Source organism: Phascolarctos cinereus, unplaced genomic scaffold (genome assembly GCF_003287225.1).
Source record: "Phascolarctos cinereus isolate Bilbo 61053 unplaced genomic scaffold, phaCin_HiC Scaffold_5;HRSCAF=322, whole genome shotgun sequence".
In the NCBI taxonomy this organism is placed as follows: domain Eukaryota; kingdom Metazoa; phylum Chordata; class Mammalia; order Diprotodontia; family Phascolarctidae; genus Phascolarctos; species Phascolarctos cinereus.
The window spans coordinates 97487220-97511595 of record NW_027555958.1 but is presented as its reverse complement, the minus strand read 5'-3'; the positions used below and the strand labels follow the sequence as shown (position 1 = coordinate 97511595).

The following is a 24376-nucleotide window of genomic DNA, read 5'->3' as shown; positions in this document are numbered from 1 at the left end:
ATACTGTATATAACATATAGTATACTCTAGAGCAGGGGTGGGGAACCTGTGGCCTTGAGGCTGCAGGTTCCCCACCCCTGTTCTAGAGTACATATAATGTATGTACTATATACTATACAATATTATATACTAAAATAATACTCTGTGTATATTATATGGTATGTATAAATATATATACATATACATAATACTATACATAGAAATAAGGTTATGAGCTACTGTACATGTTAGTATAATATAGTCTACTGTATATTATAATAATACATACTATATATAATATATAGTATAGTTTCATATATAGTATATATTCCGTGTACACACACACACACACACACACACACAACACACACACACATGTATATAATGAGCTAGTATCAGACTGAAGTCTTGAGGTTGGGTATGTTTGCCCCTCAGAGAACATGAGAAGTATGGCAATGCACAGTGATATTGTCAGCCCCTAGTACCCTAAAATCATTTTCAATATGCGAGATCTCATCTATGGGACTACTACATCCCAGATGGCTGCTACATATCTTTCAAGCTGGATGGTATGCTGTCCACAATATTATTGACAGGCAGTATGCCATTGTGGATCACAAGATTTGGAGTCAGGAGACCTGGGTTCAAATGTTACCTCAAAGAGTTACTATCTGTGATTGTGGGCAAATAATTTAACCTCTCGGGGTCTGGGTTTCCTCATTGAAAAATGGGCATAATAGTTCTTATCCTTTCTTCCTTCAGGGTCGTGAGAGGACTGTACTTAGCATAGTTTAAAGTGTTGGATCAATGTGAGTTGTTGTATTTTTGGTATTATAGAGATATTCCCTTAGAACTAGAAAGCCCTAGAAATAAGTCCCATCTCTGACAAATACGGACTGTGTGATCCTGAGCAAATGACTTAGCCTCTCAGTATTTTAGGAAATCTTCAAGACTCTCAGTTTCAGAGAAGATGCCAGTCTGCAATGGCAGAAGGAGTTCTTGAGAAGTCTCCCATACCACTTCCTGTTCCCAGCCATAATATCCACTGGTGGGTAAAATGCAAGTCAGTTCTTAAGGTCAGAGTAGGAGAAAGTTTATCCCAATTATAACTATCAAGATGTTTTAGAATTTTTCCAAGGAAATGGATAAAGTTTTAAAAAAGAAGAATTGTATACTATAAAAACCACATACAAGATTATTAGTGATTTGGAGTGATGCAAATTACAGTAATTCTGAGGTTTTACCTTATACTTGGCAAATTGACAAAGGTGATAAGAGATGGAAGTACAGGTGCACTAATGCACTATTGGTGTATTTAGCCATTCTTAAAAAGTAAAAAGTTTATACTCTTTGACCTAGAAATCTCATTGCTGGGTAAATTTCCCAAGGGAGTTAAAAGTAGAAATACAAATACCTGTATACCAAAATATTCATAGAAGCGCTTTTGTGGTAGTGAAACTGGAAACAAAATAAGTGCATCTTGACTAGGCACCAGAATAAATTGTGGTAATGAATATAAAGGGATGTTGTTATACTTTTAAACATGACAGATATGAAGAAGTCAGAGAACCTTGGAAAAACTGAACTGATGAGCATGAATTAAGCAGAATCAGAACAGTATTCATAGTGATTATGGTAATGTTAATGGGGGGGAGGGACATTAAAAGGAAACCAGGCTATGACTGATTGTCATTGCTAGTCTTAAATCCAGAGAAGAGATAAGCAGGCATCTCTGAGGGGGAGGAATATGGAGTGGGGGTTGTCTATACAGTTAGATTTAGGTATTTTGTTGGTTGTTTTTGCTTAATTATTTGCCTTTGTTAAATGTTAGGGATCTTGTGTATGTGTGAGAGAGGGAAAGACAGAAATGGAGAAAGGAAGAAAGGAGAAGAAAGGAGGGAGAGAGTGACACAGAGAGATCCAGAAATGACTATGACATTAAAAAAGGCATCAATAAAAGTTATTTTAAAAATATGCATGATAACCTAAATATATTATAGGGGAAAGGTCTACCCTAATTGGGTGATAGGGTAATCACTTAGCAAACTTCGTATGCATAATCACACATGGACAATTGGAGTATGATTATATTTCACTGAGTGGCATTTCTTCTATGTTTGACTTAAGATAACAGATTTAGAGTTGGACAGTACCTTAGAGGTCATCTAATCTAATTCCCTTCATTTTACAGATGAAGAAACTGAGTGTCAGGGACTTTATGAGATATGTACAAGATCACGCAAGTAGCAAACTGAAGGACATTGTTATTTACAAGAGTAATGATCATGTACATGTGATATTTCCCAGTTAAAAAACTGTCTAGAGCTCTAGGTCACCCAGTTGTCCTCCCTGCTCCCTACCCAGGCAATTTCCTTCCAAAATAGGAACTAAGGAAAAAACTTCCTAATAATTAGGGATATCCAAAAGTGTAATTAGCTGTCCTTGGAGGTTGTGGGTTGCCTCTTTCTTAGCGGCTTTTAAAGAGAGTGGATGACCACTTGTGTGCTCTGTTGTAGACGGGATTCCTTTTCAAGGTGTATGTTGAATGGGATGGCTCCTGATATCCCTTCAAATTCTGAAATTCCATAGTTAAATTTAAAGCCTATTTTGATTAACATTATCCTAGGCATGGTAGGTGAACAAAGGGTTGGATTAGCTACTCAAATCTAACTGGGGAATCAGCATGGTGCAATGGAAAGAAAGTGGAATTTAGATTTAGAGGATCGGAGCTTGATCTCTAGATTTGACGTTTCCAACCCTGTAAGATCACGAACGAGTCACTTAACATTGTTGGACTTTATTTTCTTCGTTAATAAAATAAGAGATTGGACTTAGATATCCTCTAAGCTACCTTCCAATTGTCCTCTATGTTCTTAATCATCCTTCGTTTTCATTTGTTTTATAGCTATCTGTGTCCTTGACATCTTCCCAAAGTGATGGCCAGCTCTTTAAATACAGGGTCTTGTGTGTTATTCATCTTTGTATCCCTTGCTTTTATATCCCTTGTATCCTTGCACAGAATAGCCATTTAACTAATATTTGAATTTAATTAAATTGAATTTTTAAATAGAACTCACTCAACTTGTTGGTTCTTATAAATAACCAGGAAAATTAAAGCTGAGAAAGTCCTGAAATAAACCTGTAAAAATGTCTGGGAGAAAAACAGGCTAATCAAAATATCATGACCTTAGTAAATAAAAATGGATCACTAATTTAATGGTAATTGGTTCTGGGAAGCCATGATACACATATAGTGCTGTAACTAATGCATTTGAGCCCAAGAATTGTTGAAATGATACTGAAATAGTAACTTGTGCATAATTAATCCTGAGACACTAATATTTCCACCTTTACAAATGAATTTTAATTTCTCTTTGCCAAAGATTCATTTTTGGTATTACTGATAAGCAATTTTTTCAAAGATACCTTTAACTGTCCCTAAAGTTTTTGTGAATATATATCTAAGTAATTCAAGAAAAAAAAGCTCTTCATATAGAGATCCTGGGTCTGTAGGCTTGTCTTTGGTGAAAAATTCCAGCATAAAATAGTGGAGAGACTGGTGGATCAACAGAAGAAGACCAACGATGATTGACTTGTTTGTGAATTTTTAAAAGTGAGGCAGAACTGCACAAAGTTGTCGGCTGCACTGTGGTCTGGATTAAATCTCAGCCCAGACGTTTAGAATTAGTGCTTTCTTGGTTAGCTTTTTCTAAAGCCCCAGGTCACCCATTCACCCCCCTGCTCCCTCCCCAGGCAATTTCCTTCCGAAATAGGAACCAGGAAGGAGCTCAAGTGTCTGCCTCCTTCTTACTGAAAGGTATCTATAAAACTTGAAAATTTGAGAATATAGTGTTATTAACTTAAAAAAAAAATCACCGAGTAGGTGTTTCCCTGAAAGAAATCTTTCTTAACATTGTGCTTTCCTAACAACCAAGAAAGTCTTGACCTTGACAAGGCTTTTAATTTCTGAGGCCAAGTTTTCTTATCTATAAAGTGGGGATAATATAGTACCTGCACCACTTACCTTACAGAGTTGTTGTGAGGAAAGTACTTTGAAAAATTTAAAACACTGTATGATGGTAAGTTGCTATTGTTATTAATATGAAAAGATCTGGACCCATGTTTTCATTGGTATAGGAAACTCATGGATAAAGAAACAACTGCCAGTGTTGGCCAGGACCTTTACTTCAGTTTACAGACTTAGAGAGGTGTCTAGATCACCGATGAGTTAAATGACTTGCCCAGGGTCCCACAGCTAGTATATGTCAGAGTAAGGATATAGGTCCAGACTTTCTCCTGTTAATAACAACAGCAACACCTAGCTGCCACCACTTCTCCTGCTCTTCTTCCTCCTCCTTTTTCTATTTAAAAAAAATTTTTTTTTCTTTAGGCAATTGGGGTTAAGTGACTTGCCCAGGGTCACACAGCTATTAAGTGTCAAGTGTTTGGTCCGAGGCCACATTTGAACTCAGGTCCTCCCTACTTCAGGGCCGGTGCTCTATCCACTGCACCACCTCGCTGCCCCTCTCCTCCTTTTCTTTTCTTCCCTCTCTTCTCTTCCTATCTCTCTCTCTCTCTCTTCTTCTTGTCTTCTTTCTTTTCCTTTCCTGTTCCTCCTCCACTTCTTCCTCCTTTCCTCCTCCTCTTCCTGCTTTTCCCACACTTAGCAAGCTCTGAATCACCTCCTCTTTCTTCTTTTTCATTTGGCCAGGGTCTTGTCTAGCCGTGAAAGAAGAGCCAGATTCTATTTTTCTTTCTGTGCCAGTGAGAGTCATTTCTTATTTGAGAAGGGGTTTTGAGGTACCAAACTTTGTAAAGACCTCTATGCCGTATTCTCCCTCCCTACCTCTTTCTCTCTCTTCCCTCCTTCCACACAACCCACCTGTTAATAGGAGAAGAACTTGAGCATTTCAGTTCCTGTTGCCCTTTGCCCTACCATCTGCCAAGCTGTCCTCCATGGCCGGGATTTCATCCTGCTCTTTATTCCTTCTTGTCTTCAGATTGTAAGTCTTTTGGTGAAGAGAGAATTTCCTTTGTTCTGAATATTCTGCTTCAGAGTACCAATGATTTGAAGGGGCTGGGGGCAGGAAGGAGAGGGGCAGAATGCCAGCTTTTCCTTTCTCCATTTATGTAGCCCTGATTGCGCATCTCCTTGTTAATATTTGGGGGATGGGTGGGCCTTGGGCTAAGGAGTAAAAGTTGTTGACTTTTTCCCTACAGCCAGCCATCCTCTACCCTTCTTTCTGCTATCTCTATCTTAACGGCTCAACAAAGAAAAATGTTGAATCTTGCTAGAACCTAGATTGAAGCCCTTTTCCAACTTAGCATAAAATGTGGTTTAGAGTTCATCTTAAATAGCCAGACTCCTGCTATTTATTTTGAAGTATCCTGAGTGCTGGAGAGTGAACAGACATTTTCTGTATGTCATGTAATAGAAAAAAAACAGTAAGTTTAGAACTGCATTTGAATCTCTATTCTGTTATTTACTACTTGTGGAACCTTAGGCAAAGTCATTTTTCCTCCTCTGGGCATCAAGACCCTTCATCTCTAAAGTGAGGGTTTGAATTAGATTATCTCTTAAGATACTTTCCAGCTCTGAATTTTCTGATGCTATATTATTTGTTGAGTTAATAATAATAACTAACGTTTATATCACTTACTTGTGCCAGCACTGTGCTAAGTGCTTTATAATTATTATCTCATTTGACTTGCACAACAACTCTGGGATATAGGTGCTGTTACCTCCATTTTACAGATGAGGAAACTGAAGCAAACAGGCTGAGTGATTTGCCAGATGTCACACAGCTGGTAAGTGTTCAAGGCCAATTTGAACTCGGGTCTTCCTGACCCCGGGCCTGGTACTCTATCTACTGTACCACCTACCTGTCAAAAGGGAATGGGTTTAAATCAAAATAAGGTATTTTGGTTACTTTAGGGAAAATTTGCCAATTGTGACCCAGCAGAAAACTCATTAAAGTCTGTGCTTCTTAGCGTGGCATTTGAATGCTTTCATAATCTGGTATCAACCTAACTTCCTAACTTTGTGTCATCCGGCCACCATGACTTTTAGAACATCATCATATTTCTGTGATGGCCGGCCAATGAATGGTTAAGAATGTAATAGCAAGTGACATTTACTTGGAATCAGAAAGCCATTACATTGAAAAAATAAAAGAAAACCTCTTATCTTTCACTCCCAGGTTCTTTGAAAATATGTGGTGCACACACACACACACACACACACATACACACACACACACACACAGACACTTATAAGGTATACTTGAATAGGAGTTTAGTTAGCAGGAGACCAAAATATTGAAGGAAGGCTGAAAGTTCCATTGTGTTCAGTTTTACAGTCTGAAGTCAGATTAGCAAAGCATCAAATTTGAAATGATTATTGACTTGACTAACAATGTTTTTAATACTATTATGAGAATTTTTTTTTCCTTTTCAAAATTGTGTTTGACTCTTTGGTAAATAGAATAATTTTCTACTTTTAGACACATGAGGTCCTACCGACCAGCTTCTTGGAGCAGAGAGCCCTAAGGTAAGAACATGACTAAATGTTTATCTTAACTATTATCTGTTTGGACAGTGGCGGAAAATATAGTGGGACTGGAGCATTAGAAGGTCTGTATAGGTCCATCTTGGACATCTTTAAATAAGTAGAGCAGCAAAACGTGAATAGGAGAGTAGTGTAACTTCTGACAGAGTAATATCATTCAGCTAACTAATGGGACATATTCAGGGAGCAGTAATATAGCCAAGGATAAGTTGTATACAAAAGATGCTGCTGTAAAGAGACATAGTTAGCTTGTGGGGTTATGACAGCTAGTTAATCTAGTTTATATTCATCCTGTTTTTTATAGTTCTCCCCTCTCGCCGACCCTGTATTGGCAATAGTTTGTATTGTAATTTTCTGTTATGAAGAGACCTTTGACCAAAATCAGTGCATTTTGAATTTATTCTCAAGTCTTGTTAAACTAAGACTTTTTTTTAGAGGGCTTCTCTGTGAAGTTTTATCAAATTTCCATAATAACTGTGACCTTGGGCCAGTCTCCTGTTAGAGAAGATGCACAAATCTTTTCTTCTTCTCTTAGACTTGTAATTACTTTCTCATCTTTTTGGGGGGATTTTCCCCTGATGAGTCTTTATATTTGTTTCCTTACTTAGATAAAAACTTCATCATTCTAAGATCAGAATAATCACATTCCCTCAGGGAATTGGTCAGTGTCACTCACAGCTTTAATGGAGCTGTTACCCCACCTTTGTCATTGTAAGGAGCTCTGCCTAGTGACCAGATGGAGTCATTGGAAACAATTTGCTGAGTGTTATAGAAGAAGAAATTTAATGAGGTGCAGCTATTCAGTGTAAGAAAGAGTAGGGTCCTAATCTTAAGAGAATACAATTTTAATTAGAGATGAGATTTTCATAAGCAACATAATGCATATTTATTCATGATGAAGAAAATGGAGGCAGGAGCATAGGAATAGCTTCCTATTCACCTTTTGTCAGAGAACGTATGGCCCCAGGAGGGAGACAGATACTTGGGATGGCAAAGTATAGTGTGGACAGATGCCAGTCTAGCTTTTCAACATGGGTAAAGCTCTTATTTTAAAATGTAGATCTTAAGGCCCAGATTGCCAACTGCTGAGTGCCAAGAGGGTAGTGGAAGACAATTGTCAAGCTCGTTTTCGCTCCTTGGACAAAACCAGAATTTGCATTCATGTCGGCAAAGGTGAAAGAATAGCTTCTCAAAATCTGTTAAACTTCCACTGTCTCTCAAGCAGGATATTTTATGTTACAAAAGGGAGAGAAAAGAAGAAAAATGATTCTTTTTAGGCTTTTTAGAAAAAAAAGGTGGGTGCAGAGAAAGGCTTTTCAAACTTGTTTTTGATTGTGTTGAAGAGAACTTTTGCCTACTCTGGTTTCATCTTTGGAATGATGAAATGAGATCAATGTTTCTTAGTATCAGTTAATTTCACTGTAGTGGTCATTTACTGTGGAGTGAATCTGGCTGGGTTATGCTTGGCTGGGACTAGAGTCATTCCAAAGAGGGTGTGGTGGAAAAAACCATAATGGGAGTGAATAAAAATGTTAGTATTATACAGAAGCCTTGTCCATGATCACTGGAAGAGGTGAATTCTGTAATAGAATAAAGCAGAATAGTTAACTATTTTGTTTACAAGTTTAGTTTAGTTCATGCATAACTATTTTCAAATTAATTTTTTAAAAATGACAATATTATAAATAAACATGGCATGTAAACAGCACCCTTCATCTAAAGATCTTTAAGTTTTTTTTAAACTAAAAATGTTTCAAATTTTCATTTCTTGGCTTCCTCCCCTCTCCTTTCCATCTAAAGGACTTATGACATTTTCAGTGTGTTATTGGATTCAAGGTACAAACTGGAAAATTGTATTTTTTGCAAAAGAGAAAAGAAGTAGTATGCTGACAGCCAGGTGTTTTCTAGCAAATTAGCCAATGTCCTCAACTGAAAGTATCTCATGCTGAGATTCTCCACACTCACTTTCCTTCCCTTGATTTTTCCCCTTCAAGTTAGCTGAAAGCTAAAATTTCACAGCTTTGCTGAGGGTTTTTTTCCCTTTTAAAAAATCTGGTTTTTGGTTGAATGTCAACAACACTATTTTTTTCCTCATTTCTGTCAAGGCAACTTGAGCTGCCCTTGTCACCTCTTCTTAAAGTCTGCTGTCCCTTTTGGTTCTTTGGTCCATATGCAGCTTGGCAGAATAGAGGATCTTAGATTTATAGCTGAAATCAGTTTTACAGATTAGGAAACTAACTCCCAGAGGGATTTAGTGACTTGTCCAGCAGCTTCTGAGGCAGGATTCGAACTCATATATTCCTGACTTCAAGATTAGTGCTTTATCCACTATATAACTGGATGTCTTGTAGGCATTTCAAACTCAGAATGTTCAAAATGGAACTCATTAGATTTCCCCCCAAACCCTCTCTTTTCTGAACTTTCCTGATATTGTCAAGGATACTACCATCCTTCCAATCACCTAGGCTTGCAACTTGGGGGTCATTCTTAGCTCCTCATCGTTAACTCTCCATATATAATCTATTGCGAGGTCCTGTTGCTTCTACCTTTGCAAAATCTCTTCTGCATTTCCCCTTCTCTCCTCTTCTCTCCCTTCACACAGTCCAACCCTGGTGCAGACCTTTGTCCCCTCACTCTTAGACGATTGTGAAAGCTTGCTGGTTGGTTTACCTGCTTCAAGTCTCAACCCACTCCATTTAATCGTCTCCTGAGCTGCCAAAGTGATAGATGGAGAAACCACACGTTGGACTGTGGCATCCCCCTCTCTCACCAATACACTCCACTGGCTCCCTATTGCTTCCAGGATCAAATAGATTTTTCGTTTGGCTTTAAAAACCTTTCCTAACCTGGCCCTTTTCTACCTTATAAGTCTTTTTATATTTTACTCTCTTCTGCACTCAATGATCCAGCAACACTGATCTACTTGCTGTTTCTCCAGTGGTCCATTGCCCAGCTTTGTGCCTTTTCATTAGCTGTCACCCATGCCTGAAATTCTCTCCCCACTCATCTCTGCCTTGTGGCTCACCTAGCTTCCTTCAAGATTCAGCTCAAATCCCAGCTTCTCCAAATGGTCTTTACCTTTCTCTCCACTTCCCATTATTAGTATCTTCCCTCTCAGGTCACCTCCCAGGTATATGGAATATATCTTTTATGCACATACTTGTACTTTGGATTAGAATGTGAGCTCCTTGAGGGCAGGGACCATGGTTTGTTTGGTTGGTTTTTTTTTTTGGCCTTTCTTTGTATCTCTAGCACTTAGCACAAAATCTGGCATACAATAAGGTTTAATAAATGCTTCTTGTTTAATTGATTGATACATTATGTTGCCTCAGATACAGTAAATACATCTGACATCTTATAGATAGATAGATATAGATATATAGATATATAGGTATATAGGTATATAGATATAGATATAGATATAGATATAGATATAGATATAGATATAGATATAGATAGATATAGATATAGATATAGATATATGGAGAGAGATAGAGAAAGAGATCCAGAGCAGTTGTCCCTTGTGTGAATTTAGCTATTTACATTGGGGTTAATTAGAGATCCAGAGCAGTTGTCCCTTGTGTGAATTTAGCTATTTACATTGGGGTTATTTAGATAAGGTTCTCCTGGTGAGGCTTTAAGAGAGGTCCCCTAGGCCCTGGATAGTAATAGAAGTGCTATCAGTATAAATTTTACTCACTTTTTTTCTGTTGTCTTTCTCACCCATTGATTTCCATTATGTATTACGCTTACAGGAGTATTTTTCAAGAATATGTCATAGAATTAGTGCCTGTTTTTTTTTTTGTGAGCCATAAATGAGAGTAGTTGGAGATTTGCATTAAACACTTCCTATGCTAGAGTGGGCAAAATGATCCATTTATTATTATGTACCTAGGATAGTCTCTATTCTTGAAAACAAACCTGAAAGTGAGATCTTTTTTATAACGTGATTGTTCCTGTAGAAAGGCTGAATTTGTGGCCCTAGTTTGTGGCCTAAAAACATACTCCAAGCATGATTAAAATGACTTATCTTTGTACAGTTTTCATTTTCCTTGTTACTTGGAGGCATTCTTTCAATTATTTTACTTGGTTACTTACTGTATGTTGCTTGTTTGGTTGATTTTTTTTGTTTGTTTTGCTATGCTGGAACCAGCGAACTATGTTGTAAAATTTAGTAGTATTACCCACTGGGATCATAAGAAAGAAACCTGTTACTGTCTCTACCATCTACAGAATGGGTTGCCTGTTTTTCTTCAGCCCTGAAGGTGTTATCTGATCATTTTTAGCCATTTGGTGCCAGTATAGTTGCTTGGGATCAAATTGATGGTTCCTTTCATCAGATGAATAAGTCTATGTACGAACAGCATTGATAGGGAAGTTAAGGGGGTGCTTGTCAGCCATGATATTTTTTCTTTAAGGTACTCTTATAGAATCTATGGGAACATAGTTTGAGAAATGCTTCTCTAAATAGACATAAAACAAGCACTTTACTGGGATCCAAAAGAGATTTGGGTCGCCCCAGATCATCTATATACGAGTTAAAAGAGTAAGGGGCAGCTAGGTGGCAAAGTGGATAAAGCTCCAGCCTTGGAGTCAGGAGGACCTGAGTTCAAATCCGGCCTCAGACACGACACTTACTAGCTGTGTGGCCCTGGGCAAGTCACTTAACCCCATTGCCTAGCCCCCCCCCCAAGAAAAAGATCATGAGTAAGTCACTTGCCCAACCTGGCCCTTGGTTTACCTCATTTATAAACTCAAAAAGATGATCCCTTCTTGCCATTAACATTCTATAATTCTAAGCTTGTTTCAACTTAGGGTGGAAACTGGAAGTGTCAAGCAGGTATAATTGGCTGTCAGTATGTACTTCAGTTTTGGAAATATTTTTACTTGTCTAGTATGTGTGTAAATTTATGGTGGGTGATTGGATAAATAGTCATTTTCTTTATTTTCATCTAAGAGAAAATATTAGGGAGAGCAAGCCACAAGTAACGTGTGGTTGTTAAAATTCACAAGACAGACATGTTTTGTCCTCATTTTCTAGAAGCACAAACTTAACTTTAGTATCTTTAGCTGTCCGAAGGAATGAAGGAGATGAATTTTAATTTTTAGGCAGTAGAGAGGTAAGAAGGATAAAACTAGAATACAAGCCACCATTTATTTCCCAAAATATTCAGAATCTCTCCTTACTAAGATTATCACTCCTTTTTATAGCCCTGAGCACATTAATAAGGATTCATCTGATAGAAGGCAGCATAGTGTAGTGTGAAGAGTACTAGATCTAGTGTGAGGAGGTGCCTCTGTTCAAATTCTTACTCTGATATTGGCTGCATGACTAGGAAAGTGTCTTAACTTTGCAGTGTCAGTTTCTTCACCTACAAAATGGAGGCAATGATACTTATACTGCTTATCTCGCAGGGTTGTTAGGAGGAATGTACTGTTTAGACTTGAAACAACTATATACAGATGAATTATTAATCTTAGTTGTGTGAAGAATTCTCCAATGGCATAAGTATAAATTTTGGGTTCCTAAGTATAATTTTTCAAGAGGCTCTCACCAGCCACATCACACTTAGAAATAGCTTCTCCACATACTCTGGGTATTCCTTCATTTCCAGTACTGCAGTATGGCTTAAGTAGTAGCTCTTCCTGTGACCACTACTAGGAATCATTTATATTTTCAAAAGGGGCATTTCTAAGGGAGAGACTACATTTTCCACAAGGCCTTGAGGATTGTCCTGAAAGAAGTTCCCATGAGACTGTGTTCCTGGGACCTAGGGGATTATACCACAAAGCCTGGACATCTAATGTTGTAGAAGGAAAGGCTCTTGGAAAAAGGAAAAAAAGTGCATATGGTAAAGGAAATTGGATAGCATCAGTATTTACCAGCTGCTGAGAACAAGCTTAGGGATGCTAAGATTATGAGAAAAAAAGTCCTGCTGTGACTGAGACATAGGACAGCAGCAGCTGCTGTGAGTGGGGGAGATTCTAACACTGCATATGTAAATTCCATACCCTCCTCTTGCCCTCCCCAAATCTGGTTGTGCAATAGCCGTTTGCCATATTCTGTCTTGCGCTGGAGTCTGGGTATTGGCAAAGTCTCCACTACTAATCACTAGGAGATACAGCCCTAATCTTGCTGGCGGGTGGGGAGGAGAGGAAGAGGGACAATGTAAAATTAGATAGATTTTGTTATTAAACAGACTATTTTAAAAATACATCTTCGAATTAGTCTTCTCGATGGTGAAGACTGAGTTTGGGTGATTTTACATCAGCTTATACTTGGTTATTCCCTACTTTGAATCTAGTACTTGAGTGGAATGAAAGCTACAGATTTTTTAAAAATGGTCTGTTTTTCCTTCCTGATTCTGAGGGTCTACTTTAGTGCATCTTTCTGCTTCTTTGCATGTCTAGAATAACAATATGAGTATGAATATGTAATTTTTTTGTGCTGGCAGTGGTTAATCACAACTAACGAATGTAGCTAGGGGCAGGTTTCTAATTAAGTTGCATCACATAATTATCTTTATTATTTGCTGTCCTCAGGCATGGATACCATGCTGAGGAAGGTGGTGTTTTTCCTCCCAGCAGGGTCAGTCTCTGTGGCAGACTCAGAAGGTGGTTGTATTGGCAGTTTGGGATTCATTTTTCTTCTATTTTTCATCAACTGTGAGAAATTTGAACAATATTATTGATATCTCACACAATATATGGCATAAAGGAGGCAAAATGGTAGAATTTCAGAGCCTAAAGGAGCTGTGGAAGTCGTATCATTCAACCCTCAAGTTCTACTGATGGGGGAAACTGAGGACCAGAGAGGCAAAGTCATTGTTCCCAAAAATGATAATATAATTACAATCTAAACTAGAATCTGGAGTTCCTAGTCATGTCTGGTGGCCTTTATCCTATTATCACATGGAGAACAAGTTCTTATTTTCTATGGGAGTTTTAGGGGCTCTGATAGTCTTTTGTGATAGAATAGGAGGTGGACAAGAATTCGAATAAACAGCAGTTTAAGATTGAACAATTTAAAATATTCTGGGGATATAAAACAAAGTGCTGATACATATATGAGTGTCTCAGCAACTTCAACTAGAACTGTGAAAGCTTGTGTTTATTGTTTAAAAGGGAAAAAAAACTTTTCCAAAGGCCTTGATCAGAATGAAAATGTTCTGACACTCTTTAGTCTTATAACCTTTCCATATGTTCCCTGAGACCTCATGGAGAGTGTTATTGTCAAACCCAGCAGGAATGGTAATTACTCTGAACAAAATCTTCCTGTCAATTAAGCAATGAAATAGCTGGGTGGGAAGCAGTCCCATAGAAACTTAGATTCTGTGTCTCCTCCTGATTCCATACTCAGTTGTCATGAAAAGTTACAAAGGGAGCTCTCTTTGCTATTGAGAGAAAAAGGGCTCACAATGGATTCCGAAACACATCTCAGTTACTGAGTTTAATGTTATTTTTTTGTAGTAGCAAGCATTATTTGCAATAAGAAGACCATTGGCCAAGATGGGAATTTTTCACTAAACAAAGATTCCTTTTGAAATGGCTTCATATATATATATACACACACACAAGTATATATGTGTATATATGTACACACACATATGTATATATGTACACACATGCACATATATACACACGCATAGATGTACATATATAGATACACATATGCACGCGTGTACCTATATACATAGATACATATATGTATGCATATATGCACATATATCTATGTGTATATGTATGTGTATATATTTGTATACACACATATATTACATATATATTTATGTATATATTTGGTCCAGACCTGTGAATTCATTGGCATATAGGAACTTCTTGTGAGCAAATTTTCTTTACCAATGCAGACCTATAAGTATCCTTCAAGTTATATGCATATAATTATAGATATATAGCTGGACAGGATCATAAAGGGTATCTAGGCCAGCTTCTTCATTTTACAGATGAAAAAACTGACACAAGTAGAATTCGAACCTAGAACTGCCGACCCCAACCTAGTGTTCTTTCTGCCATACCACATGGCCTCTTTAAAGCAGCAAGGTGATGAAGAGGATATAATCCTGGTCCTTGAGTCAGGAAGAACCATAGTTCAAATCCAGCCTCAGATACTTACTGTCTGGGTGACCCTAGGCAAGTCACTTACCCTCTGTCTCAGTTTCCTCAACTAGAAAATAGGGATGATGATAGCACCTACCTTACAGGGTTGTTGTGAGGATAAAATGAGATATTTGTAAAATACTTAGCACAATGCCCAGCACATAGTAGGCACTTAAAAAATATTACTCCTCCTCTTCCTCTTCTTCCTCCTCCTCCTTCTACAACGGCTATAAATTCTCTCCCCTCCCCTCACTCTCCCTTTCTGTCCTCAGGACAGAAAACTTATGAACAGAAAAGTTACAGAATCATATTTACCAACTGTTAGTGCTGGAAAGGACCTTTCATACCATCTGATTCAACCTTCTTATTTTATAGATATGGAAACTAAGGACCCTGAGTGATAAAGTGACTTTTCCAAAAGCTAGTGAGATTCAGAGCCCAGAATTACAACTCTACATCTTCTGATAACAGATCCATCGCTCTATTGCACTGCTATAGAATTATTAGATTTTTTTTTTATTTAGAAGAGACCTTGGTGAGTAACTTGTCCAACCTTCTCATTATAGAGAGTAAAAGTGAGACCTAGGAGGATAACTTATCCAAAGTCACACTTCAACCTAGTGGTAAAACTAGGACAAGGCCCAGTCAACATGAGTTTTGAGTTGCTAAACCTGGATTTGAGTCCCAGCTTTACCACTCACAACCTGGGTGACTCAGGACAAGTGTCTTTCCCTAAGCCATGGTTTTCTCATCTGTAAAATGAGATTATGTTAGATGGCCTTTTCATTCTCTTCTATGATCTAAGTATGATCTGAAAATGATACTGCACTGGAGGGCTTCTGAAGCCCGTTCCAATTCCGAACCTCTCCCTTTTTTTATAACTTGCTAAGTAGCTTCTTAAGGCTTTAGATTTAGCTGGGAAATGATGGTTAAAAAAAGAAGACCTTCAAATATTTCTATCCCATTTTATTTTCTACTGAGAGGTATTTAGACTTTTTTCTGTCCATGTGTATAAAGAAACCTAGAACAATGTAGCAAAATACCCTTAGTGGGTTTTTCGTGTAGCATTCTATTGAGAATATTTGAAGTGACTAGACATAATCAATATGCCACATTGATCATAATTTTTCTAAATTAGATTATGCTATAATCAGTACTGGATGGAAATCCCAATTGGAATTATTTTTGCCCAAATTTTGTCATAGGACTTATTTTCCTTTGGAATATAATGAGCTCAAAATTTATAACTTAAAAGTTTTTCCTGCCCCATCACTGGCACTTTATTAATCTTGACAATACCTTCCTCTTTGAAATGTGGGTTCTTTCTACTCCTCAACTGGGCAGACTTCTGCGTTGTTTGATGCTGTACTTTCAATTTGTGATTAAGTTATTGAAGCTGAGCAAACTAAATTCTAAATAAATGTTCTCTGTTTCTTAAGGAGCACAATTCATCTGGGAGCCAAGTTAAATTCCTCTTTGAACTACTACAATTTGGCATATTTACATATGTATGTGTGTATTTCATTACTTCAGCATTAGAAAAGAACATATGTATGCTATTTATAGTAACTATATGTGTACTTATGTACATACATACACATATTCTTTAGTAATGCAGAAATAGTACTTTTGGTTCAGTGTCTGGGTAATATTGACAGCAACTATTATTAGTAATAATAATATGGTGCTTTAAGATTTGCAAAGCACTTTACATGTTATCTCATTTGGCCCTCAAAACAGCCATGTGAAGCTAGTCTGTTTAATCCCATTATAAACATGAGGAAACTGAGTTCAGAGATGTGACTTGTCTGTGGTTACATAGCTAGTTAGTGTCCAAAGTGGGATCCAAACTGAAATATCCACTCCATGTAAAGGTGCTTGAGAGTGAAGCAATCGATGGTAATCATGAGGTCAGGGAGAGGTTGCAGAGTATTGATGGGGGAGAAGACGTTGTCAATACTTAGTGGCAAATCTGCCTTTTCTGGCTAGTGAGATCATTTGTACCTAACTTTTTTTAATCTATTGATTAGTGAGCTCAAATGCAACAAAGTCAGTGCTCAGAATGAATTAATTCCTAAAATATCAAGCTATGAGTTTTGATTCAGAGAGTTTCCAATGTATCAGAGACATCTGTATGGTAGCATAAGAAATACAAACTTCTTTGCCAACGATATCATGGACTTTGTTACACAGACCTATGGACTAAATACTTTGCATGGAATCTATTTTTGTTTATCTCTTTATATTGTGAAAACTCAAGACTTGAAAAACATGGATTTTATTCTATATTATCTTTCCTCTACTTCTAGTGTATGTAACTAAATATTTTTAAAGGATGTTTTGACATTTTAAGTACAAAGAAACAGTCTTAAAATCTCAGGTACTGAAGAAATTCTTGCACAGTAGTAAGTCTCTGGTACCATATTGCCTTGAATATAGGGTTCCTTGAACATAAACTACATCCATAAAAGGTTGCAATAGATCTCCTTAAAAAAAGTTTAGATATCCACTGATGATATTGTTAATGATTATTATTGTTGTAACTAGCATTAATTTAAGTGATTTAGGTTTTCAAAGCACCTTATGTATGGTATTGCATTTAATTCTCAGAACAACCCAGAAAAGCAGGTGCTCTTATTATCTTTATTTTGCAGACTAGGAAACCGAGGCTGAGAGGGTAACTTGCCATGTTGGTAAGTGCCTGAGAAAGAATTCAAACTCAGGTCTTACTCATTCCAAGTCCAGCACCCACTGGCCTCCTAGCTGCCTCTTGATGACAAGCCCCACTTAGGTCTGTGATTTTCTGGGGTAAGTATGGTTTATATTGAGTCTAATTCAGTAATTATAAACATTTTCCTATAAAATCCCAAGTTTGTTTGTGCAATATTATGTTACATATAATAATTTATATTATGGAACCCATGTCAAGGGTGTTGACCTGTGTAACTCCATTACTTATTAGATACAACTCCTTAGATACTACAAGGTTAGTTAAATTTCTATGAATAAGATTTATCACAAGAAATACTATATTTATATCTTCTCCCCATCCTAATTTTAAAAAGAAAAAGTAATGTTTATCCCTCATAATTGTCCCCATCTATAATTTTTCACTTATTGAAAAATGTAACCATGGTTCCATCAGAGGTTTGTTTCTTTCTTTCAGAGCATCAAAGACATCAATTATTTTCACAGCTGGAAGCAAAGGACTTTCTTTAGGGAATGCTTTGAACATAAAGCAGATTGTGCTTTGTTATCAGCAGGGGCAATGAGCAGCATGGGTTTCATCCCACTAAATAAGGTTAGAGGAAAGGAGTCTTTATCCATTCCTCTATTCTTGTCCAGCTGCTTTTTTCTATTCTTCATTCTTATCTCTCCCAGCCTTGACTCCTCCAGTCTGGTACTTGGCGAGCAGTAAATTGTTGAAGCTGCTGTGGGCTCAGCCAGGAAACAACCCCTATGGAGAGCAAGGCACCTCCGATGCTTTTGGAAGATCACTTATCAGTGATCTGGGGCTCTAGAAATTTTCTGGTCTTAAATTCTAAATCTGAAAGTTGAGGGGGAAAAGAACCCCTAAAAACAACCACTTTTTGGTAAGTCCATATATCTCTTTGTCCCTCTTTCTCCACCTTCCTTTTCTGAGCCTCTCTTTTAGTAAGTTGTTAACATATACATGAATAATTCTCACTTAAAGCTGAAAGGCAGCTCTTAATTCCTTTTTTCTAAAGACAAAGGGAGAAACATAATAACCTATGTGTTGATGTGATTTATCTTTCCTTCTCTATTTTAGAATGGAAAATATTTGAGTAAAAACAGATAAAAATGTAAATAAATATGGCAGAAGGTACTATGATAGCAATACGCATAATAATAATTAATCCATCTAGTAATAGCATCAAACAAAAAAAGTGTAATAGGAGCCATTCCTTTTGTTAGAAAATCACTTTCAGTTTTCCTGCAATGGAGAGACAGATCACCATACTGGGGTATTTCAATCCATGGCATAAGGGTGCCTAAGACTGGTTAATTTTAAAAGCTCACTTTGTTCATTTTGCCTGCTACAGTTTTACAGACAAAGAAGTTTTGGAGAATCTTATGAAAAGAATAAAGCATTAAATGAATAAGGAAATGTTTAGGCAGTAAAAACAAAACAAAATGAAGCAAAAAACCAACCAAAAACATTAATCATTTGGAATTTGGAGTTGGAGTTGGTGTATCATAGAGATCATCTAGTATGAAGGGTTTTTTTTGTAAGTGTCGTGGACCTCTCTGGCAGCTGAAGTCTGTGGATGAACTTTCTGTTTTTAAGTATTTTAAGAAAATACATAGGATTGCAAAGGAAAACAATTCTACTGAAATATAATCTATAGAAAGGAAGATTGAGATCACATGCAGTCTAGCAGTGATCTAATAACTGCATTAATTTAGGAGTAGTGATGAACATAAAGATCATTTTGAGATAGTTGTAATGTGATGTGAACATAATTGGGATTTTTGTTATTGACAGAGTCATAAGTTCTGCTAATACTACTGTCATTTGTCACCAACATTCGTAATAGAAGGAAATGCTAAATTTCAGTTAGAGGTTATTGGAAAGAAAGTTATAAGTTTTTTTTGTATCCAGGTTCACAGACTTCTGTGACTCCAGGTTAACAATACCTGATCCAGCTGGATCCCTTTACTTTACAGATGATGGAGTATAAGACTCAGATATTAAGTGGCTTGCCCCTGAGCTACAGAGTACACTTGGAGATCATATAATCTAGTTCCTTAATTTTTACAGAGGAATTTGAGAGTCCAGAGATGTTGGGTGACCTACCTAGAGACACAAAAGCAATAAATAGGAGGACTGGGATTTGAACACAGGTCTTCTGACTCCAAATTTAAGAAATAGTAAGAAAAGAGGGAATAGGGAGTTAGGAGTGTTGGGGGAAGAGAATTAGAAGGAAGCTAGTTAAGTGTTGGGGGAAGATAATTAGAAGGAAGCTAGTTATAGAGTAGGGTAGCTAGGTGGTGCAGTGGGTAGAGAACTGTGCCTGGAGTCACGAAGACCTGAGTTCAAATGTGGCCTCAGATACGGACTAGCTGTGTAATCCTGGACAAGTCGCTTACCCTGTTTGCCTCAGTTTCCTTATCTGTAAAATGAGCTAGAGAAGGAAATAGCAAACTACTCCAGTATCTTTGCCAGGAAAACCCCAAATGGGGTCATGAAGAGTTAGACTTTCATGACTGAAACAACTCAACAACAACAACAGAGTTGTAGAGTGAGGGGGAAAAAAGAGTAAAGGGTGTGAGAAAGATACAGAATGAGAAGGCAGCAGAAAGTGTGAGAGCTTTTTGATGAAGATGCTCCAGAATATTTTTATAGCTTGAGTGATGGCACAATAAATAGGTAGAACTTGTTACGGCATGCCTGAGAAAGGAGGAGCATGAAATCTTCAACTAACCCATAAGAAAGGGAGCATAGATGCTATGGCTGGGTGCGGACCTGCGAGGTCTTGCTCTAGCTACTAATTCATTGTGTAATCTTGGGACGGAGGCACTCTGTTTCCCTGATCTCCAGCTTTTCCTCCTATAAAATAGTGGTGGTAAGTTACTGCTACTCCATGGAGAAGAGCAGCTGTAATTAATGTGATGTAGTAGATGATGACTAATGCTGATGCTGAGTGGGATGTGCTGATTGTTTAGTTAGATCCCACCCTAGGCTCTGCTGAAGTACTTAGTTTTCATAAGATAGCATAGTTCAGTTCACTTGGGTCTCTCTTTTTCTTTTCTTTCTCCCTTCTTTTGTCCCTTTTCTTTCCCTTTTCCCATTTCCACTTTTCTTTCTTGCTTACTTGCCAAGATTATTCATTTGCAGCAGGTCATTAATGCTTCAGCAATCAGTAGATTTGTATGTTGCCAGAGAGTTTGTCTGATACAACTTCCAGCTAAGTCTTGGCAGGTCCAAACTTAGCAGTGCCTGACCTTGTCTGGAATGTCATTTTGCTCTGAATCTTTACCAGAATCTTTACCAGTGCTCACTTTTTATTATCACTCATTAGCATAATTCTGATATATGAAATAATAGTATTACTTAAAAGGAAACATCATAAATATTTAAAAGAACCTTTCCCCAAGGTTTGTTGTTTTGGTTTTTTGTAGAAAAAGAAGAGAGTAAAGTTGCAAGTCAGGCTGGTTCTTTTAACTTGATTTTTTCCTTTTTTTCTTCTTCAGTCTGAAGGTACAGTTAGTAAAAAAGGGCTATTTTTATCTTTTAAATGTTTATTAAAAAACAAAATATTATTTAAAAAATCAAAAAGGCTATCTAGAGGAAAATATAACCTTTAATATGCCCCACGAATGAATGATTTGGAAAAGTTGCTCAGGAGGAGTAGTTGTAATAATTATTCTCCACAGAAGAGGAGTTCTTGATATTTTTAGCTGTAGACTTTTCTTAGCACATATTATCTATTAACAATTATAATAGCTTGTATTTATAAACATCTTTAAGGTTTGCAAACTCCTTTATATCATTGCATTCAATAGTCAAGACTACCCTATGAAGTGCTTCTGTCATCCCCATTCTGCAGATGAGGAAACTGAGACTCAAAAAGGTGAGATGACCAAGATTACCCTGCTAGAATCTAATGAAGATTTGAACTCAGTTCTTGCTGTCTCCACATCCAGCACTGGAGCCATTACACTGTACATAATACTTTGTATATTCCACTTAGGCAAAGTAACATACTAACTAACTAGACTTTTTGAGTTCCAGTGTTTGAAACTAAAGGTGAATTTCATAGATCTCATAGGATTTAAAACCTGAAAGGGACTTGTCTAGTCCAGAAGTTCTTCACCTGAAGTGAACTTAAAAAAATTTTTTTTTGATAACTATGCTTCAATATTATGTATTTAAATCATTGTTCTAAGAAAAGTTTCATAGGTTTTACCCGAGTATGAAAGGAGTCTATGACACAAGCAAAGTTAAGGACTCCTAATCTAGTTCAACTCTCATATTTTATGAACAAGGAAACTGAGGCCCAGAAATATTGACTTGTCCAGTGTTGTACAGATTAAGATGCAAACTCAAATCTTCCTGCTCTATTGTGCCATGTGGTTTGAAGCCTGCTCAGTTATGACCTCTTCCATGAAGCTTTTAGAATTCTCACGTCTCCTGAATTTGCTCAGCCACCTAAGTGGCAGAATGGACTACGTTTTGGGCTCAGTCAGGGAGATGGGGTTTAAACCCTGCCCCAGATGCTTGCTAGCTGTGTGACTCTGGGTAAATCACTTAATTTCTCTGGGCCTCAGATTCTTAAATGAGATGTTGAACTCTTTGGCCTCTAAGATTCCTGTTAGATCTAAATCTGTTATTCAATATGCCTTTCTCTAGGAGACTTCGGGGCAGTTAGGTGGCACAGTGACTAGAGCAGTGGGCTGGGAACCAGGAAGAATCATCTTCCCAAGTTCAAATTTGGCCTCAGATACTTAATGATTGTGTGACCCTGGGCAAGTCACTTAACCCTGTTTGCCTCAGCTCTTCATCTGTAAGATGAGCTGGGGAAGGAAATGGCAAACCACTCCACTATCTTTGCCAAGAAAACTATGAATGGGGTCCCAGAGAGTTGGACGTGACTGAACAACAACGAAAGTGGCACTTAACATGATCTATCTAAAATTTTAGTTATTTTCATATTTCCCTTGTCTCTTCCTTTTCCTAAATTATAAGTCTATTGATAGTTACTGCTCTCTCTTTTTTGTCTTTGCACATAGTTAAGAGCCACATGCAACAATGTGTTGGTAAATGTTTAACAGTCAACTCTGGGGAAAATGGTATACAGGAGACACTTTAAATTCAGTCTGCCTAATCAACATTTTTTTCCGTCACTTTCTCTATACAATCAACAAAATAATAAATCAAGCCCCGAACTGTACATTTGCTGATTTGTGATGTATTAGTCACACTGAAAATTTAAGAACTATTTCCTGAGCAGCTCCTATATACCATCACCATCTGTAGTATGAAAGAATTGTATATGACCTCAGCGGGGTTGTAAAGAAAGTAATTTGTAATCTGTAAAGTCTGATATAAAGGGCAGCTAGGCGGTGTAGTAGATAGAGTGCCAGCCCTGGAGTTAGGAAGACCTTAGTTTAATTTGGCCTCAGACACTTACTAGTGGTGTGACCATGAGCAAGTCACTCAACTCTGTTTGCCTCAGTTTCTTCATCTGTAAAATGAGCTAGAGAAGGAAATGGCAAATCACTCCAGTATATCTGCCAAGAAAATGCAGATGGGGTCACGAAGAGTCAGATACAACTAACTGACTTAACAACAAAATCTAATATAAAATGTTAACTTTATTATTTTTATTCTATGAGGCTTCAGTGTGGTAAAATCTCTGATCATTGCACAGAGTTGATTCCTGTAACTCACAAGTGAAAGTGCATACCAATTTGAAGATTTTTTTTTAACTGTGAGAATTGATTTTTACTTTAGTCCTTGGATTATATACAGTTACTCAATTAATTCTTTTTTTTAAATCTTAAAGTTAATTGCCCCTTTTCACAATGCTGTTTAAAAATCAGAGAAATGATTTGGTAGTAATGCTACCAAGCTGCCACCTTGATGCCTTATCAGGCCTGGCAGGTGATTAGAGTGTTACAAAGGCTAAGCTAGAAGAATCTGAGGTTTGGCAGACTCTATCAAAATGAAAGGTCTCTAAGAAGGGTCACAGCAATGGACTGAATATCTGTCATCTGAGGACCAACCAATTCTAATCTTAGCGATACTCCTCACAAGAAGTGTGGCTACCAGGTAACTCACGAAGATGTCTCTAAATCAGTGGAAACTGCCCCGACTGATTAAATCATGAATCTTTTGAAGGATTAGAGGAGCCTTACCCACATGATGTTCTTTTGAAGAGTCGCGTTTTCAAGCGAAACTGTAATTTGAATTCTGTGTGGCTGATCTATCTGCTCCCTCAACTCTTGTTGAGATATTATCAACATCTAAGTCTGTATATTTTAGCCACAACCTGTAATGAGGATTGAGGTTTGAATTTCAATTTTTGTCTGGACCTGTGATTTCATTGATGTGGGGAAATTCCTCTACCCATGTAGATCAGCAGATGTCTGCGACTTAGAGTCTGAGAGAATTGATTGCTTAGGGTCACATAGCCAGTATACATACAGGTAGGACTTTGATCTGGGTTTTTCTTACTCTAAGATTGGCTCTCTATTCATCATGAAACACTGCCCTTAAGCAAACAAATGACACAAAACCTCAAAACACTAAATTATTATCTCCTTTTAAAATGGTGTAAAATACAATGATGACATGGAGAAAAACTATAGTTCTATTTAGACCAGTGTTTTGAATTAATCCAAGAAGTAATGCCATTCCTCCTTAGAGTGATGACTAGGGAGAGGTTGAGAAAATTTCCATCCCTAAGATTCTAGGATCTTACTTCCTAACATTTGTTGTTATTCAGTCATTCCAGTCATGTCTGAATCTTGGTGACCCCATTTGGAGTTTTCTTGGAAATATTACTGGAATGGTTTGCCATTTCCTTCTCCAGCACATTTTACAGATGAGAAAATTGAGGCAAACAGGGTTCAGTGATTTGCACAAGGTCACACAGCTAGGAAGTGTCTGAAGCTAGGTTTGAACTCAGGTCTTCCTGACTCCAGGCCCTGCTCTCTATCTACTGTTCCACTTAGCTGCCCAACTTC

The 24376-nt window shown here is 37.4% G+C and overlaps 1 protein-coding gene across 1 annotated transcript in view; it reads left to right on the top strand.

Moving 5' to 3' along the window:
• TIAM2 (TIAM Rac1 associated GEF 2) overlaps positions 1–24376 on the top strand; it is a 298176-nt gene that overhangs the window by 48288 nt on the left and 225512 nt on the right. Inside the window, 1 exon segment of the mRNA XM_078155068.1 lies at positions 6483–6529. The gene's annotated coding sequence lies outside the window, so the exon portion shown is untranslated.